The sequence below is a fragment of the Trichechus manatus genome, unplaced genomic scaffold (genome assembly GCF_000243295.1).
Source record: "Trichechus manatus latirostris isolate Lorelei unplaced genomic scaffold, TriManLat1.0 scaffold00026, whole genome shotgun sequence".
NCBI lineage: Eukaryota > Metazoa > Chordata > Mammalia > Sirenia > Trichechidae > Trichechus > Trichechus manatus.
This window is the reverse complement of record NW_004443962.1, coordinates 8,797,636-8,809,635: the sequence shown is the minus strand read 5'-3', so window position 1 is coordinate 8,809,635 and position 12,000 is coordinate 8,797,636.

Sequence of the window (12,000 nt, the reverse complement as noted above, 5' to 3'; positions counted from 1 at the left end):
AGACCAGTGGAGTATCTTATGTGGCTGCTCACAGGCTTTTAAGACCCCAGACGCTACTCACCAAGGTAGAATGTAGAACATTGCCTTTATAAACTGTGTTATGCCAATTGAGTTAGATGTTCCCTGAGACCATGGTCCCCACGGCCCTCTGCCCAGCAATTCAGTCCCTCAGGGAGTTTGGATGTATCTGTGGAGTTTCCATGATCTTTCCTTGTACAAGTTGTGCTGAAAATTCAAATTTTTTAATGGGAAAAATACTTGAATAACACTTCAGAAAGAAAGATATACAAACAGTCAATAAGTACATGTAAAAGTGCTTAATATCATTAGTTATCAAGGAAAAACAAATCACAAACTATAATGAGATACGACTAACGTATTCTCCAGAATGGTTAAAATTAAAAAGACTAAGCAACACTAAATGTTGACAAGGATGTGGAGCAACCAAAACTCTAATGTATAGTTTGTGGAAGTGCAAAACATATATCCATTTTTGTAGTTTCCTATAAAACTAAACATATACCTATTTTATGACCCAGCAATTCTACTTCTAGGTACTTACCCAAGAGAAATAAAAACGTATGTACACAAACACACACAACCTGTACAAAGAATCTTCATAGAAGCTTTATTCACAATAGCCCAAAGCTGGAAATGGCTCAGTGTCCATCAACAGATGAATGGATAAATACCATAAGGGATATCCATACAACGGAATACTACTTGGCAATAAAAAGGAGTGAACTACCGGTACATGCAACAACATGGATGAATCTCAAAAACACATTATGCTGATAACACAGTTTATGAAAAAAATGTTCTACATCCTACTTTGGTGAGTAGCGTCTAGGGTCTTAAAAGCTTGTGAATGGCCATCTAAGATACTCCACTGATCTCACTCTGTCTGGAGCAAGGGAGAGTGCAGAAAGCCATAGACACAAGAGAGAGATTAGTCCAAAGGACTAATGGACCACAACTACCACAGTCTCCACCAGACTGAGTCCAGCACAACTAGATGGTGTCCAGCTACCATCACCAACTGCTCTGACCGGGATCACAGTAGAGGGTCCCAGACAGAGCTGGAGTAAAATGTGGAACAAAATTCTAACTCACAAAAAAAACAAAAAACCAGACTTACTGGTCTGACAGAGACTGGAGAAACCCCGAGATTATGGCCCCTGGACACCCTTTTAACTCAGTACTGAAGTCACTTCTAAGGTTCACCCTTCAGCCAAAGATTAGACAAGCCCACAGAATAAAACAAGACTAGCCCAGAAATAAGGATGAGAAGAGGCAGAAAGGGATAGGAAAGCTGGTAATAGGGAACCCACAGTCAAGAAGGGGAGAGTGTTGACAAGTCACAGGGGTGGCAATCAATGTCACAAAACAATATGTGTATTAATTGTTTAATGAGAAACTAATTTGCTCTGTAAAGCTTTATTTAAAGCACAATTTAAAAAAAACATTATGTTAAGTGTAAGAAATGTTATACAAAAGAACACATACTGCAAGATTCCATTGACATGAAATTGTTGAAAAGGCAAAACAAGTCTATGATTTCAAAAGCTAGAATAGTGGTAGCTTCTAGAGGACTGGGGACAGAGATTGATTGGGAAGGAATATGAAGGAACTTTCTGGGATGCTGGTAATAGCCAAATCATGAAAGGAGGCTGGGTTACACACAGTTGTATGCTTTTGTCAAAAGTCATCTAATGGCACATACAAGATTTGCACATTTTACTGTAAATTTTACCTCAAAAGAAAAAATGTAAACAAATACTGAACTCCAATTAATGATATGCATGCTTAAGTACTTAGGGGGGAATCTAATAATGTCTGCAACTTTGAAATGCATCACAAAAACAAGAAGGACTGATGTGTGGCAGAGGGATGGACAGACGCATGAGACAGCAAACATAGCAAAGTGTCCATTTCAGTATCTACGTGGTGAGTGTGCAGGTATTCACCGCACACTTGTTTCAACTTCTATGCATATTTGAAAATTTTCACCATAAAATTATGGAAAAAAATACCCAACCCACTGCCATCCAGTTGATTCCAACTTGTAGCGAACATATAGGACAGAATAGAACTGCCCCACAGGGCTTCCAAGGCTGTAATCTTTACAGAAGCAGATTATTGGGTCCTTTGTCCCATGGAGTTTTTGACCAAAAAATGGCTTTTTGACAAAAGCATACAACGGTGTAACCCAAGCTCCTTTCAAGATTTGGCTATTATCAGCATCCCAGAAAGTTCCTTCATATTCCTTTCCAAGGTCGGTGGGTTCGAACCACTGGCCTTTTGGTTATCAGCCAAGCGCTTAACCACTGCATCACCAGGGCTACTTATGGAAAAAAAAATAGTATGTAACCAAAAAAAAAAAAACCAAACCCATTGCTGTCCAGTTGATTCTGACTTATAGCAACCCTATAGGACACAGTAGAACTGCCCCATAGGGTTTCCAAGGAGCACTTGGTAGATTCGAACTGCTGACCGTTTGGTTAGCAGCCAAATTGTTAACCACTATGCCATATCCTATATCTCCATATAGGATTGTTGTAATTCATGTGAGTTTAGCATAGTGCCCGCCACATAAATATTAGCTATTGTTAGTACACCATCTTTCACTCTCTCTTTTCTGTCACCACTTATATTGTCTCCAAGACCTGTGAACTTCACAATCACTCACATTCCTCTCCTTGCTGGATCTCCTGCAATCTCCAGCATGGTCCAGGGCCTGGTCTCATATCTGGACTTCAGACCCACCGGCCTTCCTACCACTGATGTTTCTCCCATGCCAATCCATCCTGAATGTCACTACTAGGTCAGTCTGCCTAGTTCACCGCTCTTATTACGTGCATCCTCTTGCTCAATATTTGATGACTCTCCATTTACTAATAATATCAAAATTCCTTAGCCTGTTTGCTCATTCATTCATTTATTCACTCACTGGTTCACTCACTAAGTACTCACTATATGCCAGATAATCTGCTAGGTACTGCAAAGAGGTGAAATGGGCAGAACTCTACCCTGAAAAAGCTCAATAAGTGAAAGAGTGAGGTAGAAAAATAGTTGTAATTCACAGTAAGTCCTGGTCTGAAAGTGGTAGATTTCATTCAAGGTTCATTCGAGATTGAGGCTGCTGAGAACATGGCAGGACCCTTGTGGCAGCATTAAAACATGGCCCTAAAATCCCTGACATTCCTCCCATTAAGGTGGAACAGAGGGTTTGTGTACACTCCCCCTTTAATCTGGACAGGCTTGTGGCTGCTTTGCCCAACAGAGTATAGAAAAAGTGACACTACCGGGTTTCTGAGACCAGGTCATAAAAGGCCACACAGCTTCCACCTGGCTCTCAGTGGAACGCTTACTCTCCAGATGCTTCCCTTGGGGGAACTCCCTCTTGGAACCCAGCCACCATGCTGTGAGGAAGCCCAAGGCATACAGAGGGGCCACATGTAGGGACTCTGGCTACATGTGTCCCAGCTGAGCCCAGTCTTCAAGCCATCTCAGCCAAGGCACTAGACTGTAAAGAAAGGAGCCTCCAAATGATCCCAGCCCCTAGCTGTTTGATCACCCCAGCCATTTGGGTCTTCATAAGCCATCCCTACTGTGACCCGTTCAAATTCCTGACCCACAGAACCTCGGAGCATAATAAAGTCATTGTTGTTTTATGCCATCGTAACAAGTTTTGTTATCAGCAGTAGGTAACTAGAGCAATCCCTATAGAAGCGGGTGTTACCTAGGGTAGGGCCCTGGGCAGGCTAGGCTCAAAAGGCGGGAGTCAACAGAACAAGATACTCCTCAAAGATTATAACTGGTACATACCTTTTAAATTTTTACCCCATTTATCAAGATGACAACACCTTCAGTTACTTTCAACAAATATATACTGAGTGCCTACCATGCGCCAGGCACTGTTTTAGTACTGGGAGATGTTGTTGCTGTTGTTAGCGGTCAGCAAGTTGGCCCCCAACTCATGGAGACGCCACGCACAACGAGATTGGACCATTGTAATCCACAGGGTTTTCACTGACTGATTTTCAGAAGTAGATTTTCAGGCCTTCCTAATCTGTTTTAGTCAGGAAGCTCTGCTGAAACCTGTTCAGCAAAATAGCAATATACAAAGTCCTCTGACAAACAGGTGGTAGCTGTGCTTGAGGTTCACTGGTTGGTAATCAAGTCTGGGTCTCCCTCATGGAAGGTGAGAATTCTACTAATGTATCACCAGTGCCCTCATTAGGGGCTGTAATGTATCAAATAAAACACAAAAATTCCCGCCCTTTAGGAACTTACCATCTAGTGGAGAAAATAGACAAGTAGCCAGACAAATAAATAAAATATAAAGTAGACTGGATAGGGGTTAAGCATAAGAGAAAAAAAAAAGTTGGGAGAGGGGACATGAAATACGAGGGGCGGGTTGACATTTTAGAAAGGGTGGCCAGAAAAAGGTTCACAGAGAAGGCAACTTGAGTAAAGTCTTGTTGGAAGGTTGGGATGGGCAATACCAGGCCCCATTCTGGTTCTCCCCTCCTCAGCACCCTCCCCTTATCAGCTGCTCACATCTCCACACCCAGAGAGACCTCACGAGGAGGACTCTTAGAGTCAAAGAGCCTGGGCTTCTCTAAAACATCAACTCTCAAATACAGTTATGTGATCTCAAACCAGGAAGGGACCTTGGAAGCTATGAAGTACTGCCCTGTCATCTTTCACTGGGGAAACCGAGGGCTGGTCTAGAATTAACAAGAGGTCTGCATGTCTGCCCAGTCCCATGCTCTTTCTGCTACACTCCACTGGCTGCTGGAAAACCACTTTCCCTCCATCACTAAACTCCTCCTTTGGCTGCATCACCCCAGCCAGAAGTCCTGACGACCCAGGAAGCACACCTGAGCCTCCACACCAGTCACCAGACATAGCTCTGGGACCTCTCCTCACGGCAGGAAGGGGCAAGGGGGTCCATGAACAGAAGCAGCACTGACCCTAGACAACTGCCCAGCATTCCCACCAGTGACGCTACCAGCACCCATAACATCTCCATCAGCACCCTCTCCACAATGCAGCCTGTGAAATGGAAAATGAACATTTTCCATTGTCTCTTCCAAGCCCCTCCTGTAGGGTCCATGAGAAGTAGTTCCTGTACACTATCCTCATCCATGCAATCCCAAGACCAGAGCTGAGAAGCAGCTCCTGCCTCCCCCAACACCACTCCTTCCTATCTACCTACAGTGCACTTGCAAAGACCTCCCCCAGAAAACAAGGCAAGAGGCCAGCCATTTCTAGTGTTTTTAATACAGTTTACAGACTAGCCCGGTTTGTGTCTTGCCGTAGGCACAACCTATTTTATAAGGTTTAGCTCCAACCAGTCTAGGGTCTGTTGGTCTTTTTGGGGGTACTTATTATCCTCATTAAGAATGACTGATGGGCTGAGTGGTCGCAGGGAAGTACCATCCAAGGGAGACAGATCACTCCCATGGGGTTAGAAGCAGCCTGTTGAATAGGAATCATCCCACTAAAGGGTTATTTGTCAGCATGTAAGAAAAGCAGAAAAAGAGGATCATACCTTTCTACCTGGTAACACTGTTCTTGGAACACAATCCAAGGAAATGACACAACAGAAAAACAAACCATTCTGACAAAGATAATTATAGCAGTGTTACTCATAACAGCGGAATAAAAACTGGAAACATTAATTGTGGAACAGTTAAAATAGAGTATCATAATCATACCTAACATTTTCTGAGCATTTACTATGGACCAGGCACTATGCCAAGTGCTTCTCCTGGATTATTTTCTAACTCTCACAAAAACCTTTTGACATCAGCTGTATTATCCCTGTTTTATACATTTTTATTTAAAAAACCTGCTCAAGGTCAACAGCTAGGAGGTAGCAAGTAACCCCTATTTTATGCCATCTGCTTAGTTTGAGTCTTGGTTTTACTGTGGCCATGTGGTCTTGAGCAAGTTCTTTTGAACTTCCCTAAGCCTCAGACCATCAACCACAAGAACAGTATCATAGGATCGGCAAAGATTAAATGCAAAATGCGTAAAAATACTTAGCGAACTATAAAGCATAATCCAAATGAAAAGTATTTACAGCCAGTCAAATGATAACTCTGAATATGCTGCATGGCAGGAGTCTAACTGCAGTCTCCTTGATGTGCTGACTGAACAGCTGGAATTTTATCTTGTATGCAGTCGGAAATTAACACTACTTTTAACCAGGAGCATTACAAGCAAATCTGTTTGAGTGTTGTTTTAAGATACAATAATATTATCTCAGGGTGACAAAAGGGAAACTTCATCCAATTCCTGACCCTCAATAAGTTTTATGAGCTCTCTAGAAAAAGTCTTGGTCTGACTCCTTCAGAGGGCAGTGAGGCCTTGGTCTAGGGTGGGCTGAACAGGCCTGGAAGAGCAGCGTCCATAACCCACTGACTCACCACGGGAAAGGCAAAGTACCCCCCAACAGCTGTACCCAGAAGTCTGGACCTTGGCAAGAGGAAAGCAGGGACCTCAGAGCGCACAAAGAGGCAGGGGTGTTCTGAAGGCAGTCAGAGATGACCTCTCCTCACCACCCCTCACTGGGTGGTTGTTAGGATGGTGTAAATATGTTCTGCCAACAGTGGGGGCCTGTTGTTGTTGTTGTTAGGTGCTGTTGAGCCAGTCCCAACTCATAGCGACCCTATAGCCTGTATAGATATGAAGGAGGGTTCTTATTGTCACCAGGTCCTACGGATCCGGCCCATCAAATTCTAGGCAATTATGCAACCAGTTCTACTAAACAGGGTCTGGTGCAGCCTGCTATGGATTGAATGTGTCCCCTAAAAATGTGTGTCAACTTGTCTAGGCCATGATTCCCAGTACTGTGTGGTTGTCCACCATTTTGTGACCTGATGTGATCTTCTTATGTGTTGTAAATCCTAACCTCTGTGATGTTAATGAGGCAGGATTACAGGAAGTTATGCTAATGGGGCAGGACTCAAACTACAGAATTAGGTTGTATCTTGAGTCAATCTTTTTTGAGATATAAAAGAGAGAACAGAGAGAGGAGGGACCTCATTATCACCAAGCAAGAAGAACCAGGAGCACACATGTATCCTTTGGATCTGGGGTCCCTGTGCTGCGAAGCGCCTAGACCAGGAGAAGATTGATGACAAGGACCTTTCCCCGGAGCTGACAGAGAAAGAAAGCCTTCCCCTGGAGCTGGGACCCTGAATATGGACTTCTAGCCTCCTAGGCTGTGAGAGAATAAATTTCTCTTTCTTAAAGCCATCCACTTGTGGTGTTTCTGTTATAGCCACACTAGAAAACTGAGACACAGCTCAAAGATCCCGTTCCTATTCAAGTGAACTGAGCTGAAAAATAAAAGACAAGAGAACCAAACAATGTAAGTCATCCATACCTGGCAGTCAGCCTCTCCTTGCTCCAGAGTAAAATCAGAGACTCAGCTCCTGAATCACCCCTCCCCACCCTCCAGTCCAGCAATCTCCAAGCATTGAAGGAATGGCCAGCACTCTGTCTCCACATCTTACCTGTCATGGATTGAATTGTGTCCCCCCCAAAATATCCGTCAACTTGGCTAGGTCATGATTCCCAGTATCGTATGATTGTCTACCATTTTGCAATCTGATGTGATTTCCCTATATGTTGTATATTCTATCACTACGATGTAATAAGATGGATTAGTGGCAGTTATATTGATGAGGTCAACAAGATTAGATAGTGTCTTAAGCCAACCTCTCTTGAGATATAAAAGAGAGAAGCGAGCAGAGAGACAGGGGGACCGCTAAGAAAGCAGTGTCCTGAGCAGAGCGTGTCCTCTGGACCTGAGGTTCCTGCGCTCAGATGCTCCCAGAACAAGGGAAGACTGATAACAAGGACTTTCCCCCAGAGCCGACAGAGAAAGCCTTCCCCTGGAGCTGATGCCCTGAATTTGGACTTGTAGCCTGCTAGACTGGGAGAGAATAAATTTCTCTTTGTTGAAGCTATCCACTTGCAGCATTTCTGTTATAGCAGCACTAGATGACTAAGACACTACTATTCTAATCCATCATGTTTTCAGTTTCTTTTGCATTTCTGTATAGACTCTTGCCCACCACTGCCTGCTTTATATCCTTCAAAGTCCCCCCTTGCCTCTCCTAGCTCAGGAGAGATAGTGGGGATTTAATGTAACCCTCAAGGAGCCCTGGTAGCACAGGAGCTAAGCACTTGGCTGCTAACAGAAAGTTCAGCAGTTCTAAACCACCAGCCGCTCCATGGGAGAAAGATATGGCAATCTGCTTCCCTAAAGATTACAGTCTAGGAAACCCTCTGGGGAAGTTCTATTCTGTTCTACAGGGTCCCTATGAGTCAGAATCAACTTGATGGTAACGGATAATGTAAACCTCATGACAATACTGTGAGGTTGTAAGCATCTCTGTTTTATAAATGAGCGAATTGAAGTTAAGAGTAGTTAAATCATTTGGCTAGGTTCATCCACCTAATAAATTGTTGAGCCAGGATTCAAACCCAGGTCTGTTAGCACCAAAGCCTGGACTCTTCCCATCACCGATACACTCTGCTCTCCCAATCAATAAGGATAAGTAGGCTGAGATGGACTCTGCAGTCTACCTTTACAAAGTCTATTTGGTGCATAGTATCACCTTAGCACTATCTAGTCAACAGGCCACAGACAGGAAGGTCAGGAGTGTTCGCATTCAGGAGCCAGACGGGCCTGGCTACTCCTGCCCCACCTCCTCCCACACACAGGCACACCCTCTGGAAAGGGGTCCTTCAGCCCTTGTAGAACACCAGCATTGGGGTTGGCATCTGGATGCTCAAGTTACTAGGCCTTGAAGCCATGATGCCAACCACAACCCTCAGGAAAAGGAGAATGTAATTAGAAAGCAGTGTCCCACAGACCTAAGTTGAGTCATGTTTCCAAAATAGTCTTGAGAATGAAAGGTCATCCTGGGCCTGCAGTAACAGCACTTGAGCCCAACTCCTCCACACAACCTGGGCCCCAAGAAGACCCATAAAGGGAGCTTCAGCAGAGGCACCACTGACATGCACAGTTGTTTTCATCCAGCCACAAATGTTTACTAGCCATTGACTCTACCCTGGATGGGGGTGTAAGAGGTGGTGCTATTGTGGCCCTGTCCCTGAGAAGCTCAGTGACAACACAAGCTGAGAAACAGACAGGACCAAGCACAGACCAAATGGAGTCTTTCCTGGGAATGCAAGGCTGGTACAACGTTTGAAAATCGATCAATGCAATCCATCATATTAACAGACTAAAGTAAAGGTGAGTAAACTATGGCTCACAGGCCAAATCTAGCCTACTGTCTATTTTTGTAAATAAGGTTTTACTGAAACACAGCCACGCCCCTTCATTTACATATTATCCATGGCTGCTTTCACACTACAATGACAGAATTGAATACTTGTGATATACAGCCAATAGCCTGCAAAGTCAAAACTGTCTACTATCTGGGTCTTTACAGAAAAAGTTTGCTCACTCCTGCCCTAGCTAGAAATTTGTCAATTTTATTGATATTTTCAAAGAACCAGCTATTCGTTTCAATGATTTTTCTCTATTGTTTTTCTGTTTTCCACTTCATTAACTTCTTCTGTTACTTTATCATTTATTTTATTCTGCTTGCTTTGGGTTTAGTTGCTCTTTTTCTAGTTTCCTAAAGTGGAAGCTTACATCATTGATTTATGACCTTTTTTCTTTCCTAGTAACCTCCAGGTTTCTCTACTGAGAAAGAAGTGTTTCACCCACAGCAAATCCAACTCCCCCACATTGGGGGCAGATGAGCATTAGGGTCTCAGACCATCAGGTACCAGGGCTGGGGGACGAGGCTACTGCCTCCCTTGAGAAAAACAGTCCACCGCATGACTTCTGCTCCTCCTTCTGACCAGTCCCACTCCCAGGTAGAAGCCTCAAGGTTGTCTGGAGGAATCTGCCACAGGCTTTTACTAAAGCTCTCATAATAAATGCTTGGAGGTAAAAAGTCTGATTCTACACCTCCATGTTCTCCTTCCCAACCTGACTATCCCAGAAAAAGAGAAACCGGGAGGTTATTAGAAAAGAAGAAAGGTCACAAATCAATGATGTAAGTTTCCACTTCAGAAAACTGGAAAAAGAAGAGCAACTAAACCCAAAGTATGTTGAAGAAAATAAACGATAAAGTAACAGAAGAAATTAATGAAATGGCAAACAAAAACAAGAGAGAAAAATCAATGAAACAAAAAGCTGATTCTTCAAAAAGATCAATAAAATTGGCAAATCTCTACTCAGACTGGCCAAGACCAAAAGAGAAGATGCAAATTATGAACATCAAGAATGAAAAGGAGACATTAAATTCACAAAGACATTAAAAGAATAGCAAGTAAATATTATGAACAATATTCTGTCTATAAATTCTACATTTTAGATAAAATGGACAAATTACCCAAATGACACAAATATCAAAGATCACTCAAGAAGAAACAGATAACCTGGATAAATCCGTTGCCGTCAAGTCAATTCCAACTCATGGTGACCCTATAGGACAGAGCAGAACTGCCCCATAAGGTTTCCAAGGAGCAGCCGGTGGATTTGAACTGCTGACCTTTTGGTTAGCCATGAGCTCTTAACCTCTGCACCACCAGGACTCCGATAACCTGGATAGTCCTACAGTTATTAAAGAATTGAATTTGTAGTTAAAAACCATCTCACAAAACAAAACAAAAAAAAAACTTCAGGCTCAGATGGCTTCGTTGAAAACTTCTACAAAAACATTTAAGGAATAAATAACAAAAATCCTATACAAATTCTTTCAGAATACAGGAGTGGCCAGCAATACCTTTATACCCAATCAGACGACAATATTACAAGAAAACTATGGACCAATATTCTTCACAAAGGACAGAAACAAAAAATGTGACTGAAATGGTAGCAAATCAAATTCTGCAATGTATAAAAAAGTTAACACATCATGACCAAATGGAGTTTATTCTGGAAATGTAGGGCTGGTTCAACATTCGAAAATCAACTAATGTAATTCAACATATCAACATACTAAAGCAGGGGCCAGCAAACTATCACCTGTGGCCCAGATCCCATCTGCAGCCTGTTATTGTAAATAATGGTTTATTGAAGCACAGCCACATCCATTCATTTACGTATTGTCTATGGCTGTTTTCATACTACAATGGCAGAATTGAGTTACTGAGTAGAGAACTTATGAGAACTAAATAGAGTTGAATAGAGATCTTACGGCCTCCCAAGCCTAAAATATTTGCTATCTGGCCCTTTATGAAAAAAGTTTTCCAAACCATGGACAAAAGATAATATATATATAAATGCGTATATATATATATGATCATCTCAATAGATCCAGAAAAAGCATTTGAAAAATTCAATGTCCATTCAGGATAAAAACTCTAGGTGTAGAGGGGAACTTCCTCAACCTAATAAAGGGGATCTTTAAAAAACTACAGCAGGAGCTCCGGCAAAATGGCGCTCTAGGCAGAAGCACCACGCCGTCCCTCCAAAGCAAAGATTTGAAAAACTAAGCCGAACAGAGACTACAACAATCCTGAAACCCTAAAACATCAAACGAAGAGATAAAGAACTCAGCAAAGCACGAAATGGAGTGAGACAACTGACAGAGAACCGAGAGCAAGGAGAGATTCATGCAGAGGTCCCCTACCAGCTAACACAGCGCGGATCTGCCATCTTGGACTCCTATCGGAGACCAGCAAACAGGGGGTACGAGAAAGTAGCCTCACAGAGCTTTCAGCAGGAGACAAAACAACTGGTAATTGGCAATATACACTTTCCCACCCCCCACCCTTCTTCACCCCAACTCGGCCTCCTCTGCTTCCTGCGGCCACAGTCTCTTGACTGGGAGACAGGGGCTGCTTGGATTCCACACACCCAAACAGGTGGCTCTCTGAGTGCCATTTTGTTGGCTGCTGGTGTTGCTTTTTTTCCACTTCTTTTTATTTCTTCCTTGCCTCTCCCCACCTCCC